We start from the raw sequence: 2,500 nt of genomic DNA, 5'->3' as shown, positions 1-2,500 counted from the left end.
AACCAGACAACCAAACCACCATTCAACCAGACAACCAGACAACCAAACCACCATTCAACCAGACAACCAAACCACCATTCAACCAGACAACCATTCAACCAGACAACCAGACAACCAAACCACCATTCAACCAGACAACCCGACAACCAAACTACCATTCACCCAGACAACCCGAGAACCAAACCACCATTCACCCAGACGACCAGACAAACAAACCACCATTCAACCAAACCACCAGACAACCAAACCACCATTCACCCAGACAACCAAACCACCATTCAACCAGACAACCCGAGAACCAAACCACCGTTCACCCAGACAACCAAACCAACATTCAACCAGACAACCAAACCACCATTCAACCAGACAACCCGACAACCAAACCACCATTCAACCAGACAACCCGACAACCAAACCACCATTCAACCAGACAACCAAACCACCATTCAACCAGACAACCCGACAACCAAACCACCATTCAACCAGACAACCAAACCACCATTCAACCAGACAACCAAACCACCATTCAACCAGACAACCAAACCACCATTCAACCAGACAACCCGACAACCAAACCACCATTCAACCAGACAACCATTCAACCAGACAACCAAACCACCATTCAACCAGACAACCAAACCACCATTCAACCAGACAACCAAACCACCATTCAACCAGACAACCCGAGAACCAAACCACCATTCACCCAGACAACCAAACCACCATTCAACCAGACAACCATTCAACCAGACAACCAAACCACCATTCAACCAGACAACCAAACCACCATTCAACCAAACCACCATTCAACCAGACAACCAAACCACCATTCAACCAGACAACCAAACCACCATTCAACCAGACAACCAAACCACCATTCAACCAGACAACCATTCAACCAGACAACCAAACCACCATTCAACCAGACAACCAAACCACCATTCAACCAGACAACCAAACCACCATTCAACCAGACAACCATTCAACCAGACAACCAAACCACCATTCAACCAGACAACCAAACCACCATTCAACCAGACAACCAAACCACCATTCAACCAGACAACCATTCAACCAGACAACCAAACCACCATTCAACCAGACAACCCGACAACCAAACCACCATTCAACCAGACAACGAGAGACACTCAACCCAATCGCTCCAGTGCAAAAAGGACATAACTACGGGGAATGTCATTACAGCATGTGACTTGTGACTTTGGATTCTCATTTGATTCTTTGTTATACTCGGATTATTATTTTTTGTTTGATAAAGGAGGGTGAGAAGAGGAGGAGGAGGAGGAGGAGGGAAAGGAGGAGGAGGAGAAGGGGGAGGAGGAGGGGGAAGAGGAGAAGGAGGAGGAGAAGGAGGAAGAAGAGATGGAGGTTGAGGTGGAGGAGGAGGAGGAGGAAGAAGAGGAGGAGGTTGAGGTGGAGGAGGATAAGAAGAGGAGGAGGAGGAGGATGTGGAGGAGGAGGTTGAGGAAGAATGGAGGAGGTTGAGTTGGAGGAGCAGGAGGAGGAGGTGGAGGAGGAGGAGTGGAGGAGGTTGAGGTGGAGGAGGAGGAGGAGGAGGAGGAATGGAGGAGGAGGAGTGGAGGAGGAAGAGGTGGAGGAGGAGGGGGAAGAGGAGGAGGAGAGGAGGTTGAGGTGGAGGAGGAGGAGGAGGAGGAGGAAGAGTGGAGGAGGTTGAGGTGGAGGAAGAAGAGTGGAGGAGGTTGAGGTGGAGGAGGAGGAGGAGGAGGAAGAGTGGAGGAGGTTGAGGTGGAGGAAGAAGAGTGGAGGAGGTTGAGGTGGAGGAGGAGGGGGATGAGGAGGAGGAGTGGAGGAGGTTGAGGTGGTGGAGGAGGAGGAGGAGGAGGAGGAGTGGAGGAGGAAGAGGTGGAGGAGGAGGAGGAGAGGGAGGAATAGAAGGAGGAGGGGGAGGAGGAGGAGGAGGAGGAGGAGGATAAGAAGAGGAGGAAGGGGAGGAGAAAGAGTGGAGGAGATTGAAGTGGAGGAGGAAAAGAAGATTATGAAGAAGAAAAATAAGAGGAAGGAGAGGAAAAAGTAGATGAAGAAAAAAAGAAGAGGAAAAAGACGGGAAAGAAGAAGAAATAATAATAAGAAAATAAGAAAAAGACTTTGAGAAAGAGAAATAAAGAAAAAGAAGAGAAAAAAGAGATAAGGAAAAGAAAATTAAGAAAATAAATAGAAAAACAATGAAATATAAGATAGAAACCTGTATTAGTAAGAGACGCAAGAAAAAAAAAAAAAAACGGAAAAAAGTTGAAATAAAGAATGACAATAAAAGAACAGGAAAATGAAAATGAAAATAGAAAGACAAAGGAGAAGGAGAGGAAGGAAGGAAGAAGGACAAAAACAGAAAGGGAATGAAAGCAAAATATGGCAAGTTATGATGAAAGAAGGAAAAACAAAACAAAATAAAAGAGGAACAAAACCAAGGTAATTTATGGAAAGAAGAGGAGGAGGAAGAGAAGGAAGAAGATATGGAGAAGGA

The sequence above is a fragment of the Penaeus japonicus genome, unplaced genomic scaffold, assembly GCF_977035675.1.
Source record: "Penaeus japonicus unplaced genomic scaffold, GWHDUDI00000001_assembly GWHDUDI00000010, whole genome shotgun sequence".
In the NCBI taxonomy this organism is placed as follows: domain Eukaryota; kingdom Metazoa; phylum Arthropoda; class Malacostraca; order Decapoda; family Penaeidae; genus Penaeus; species Penaeus japonicus.
The sequence above is the reverse complement of the archived record's forward strand: the minus strand, read 5'-3'. Positions refer to the sequence as shown.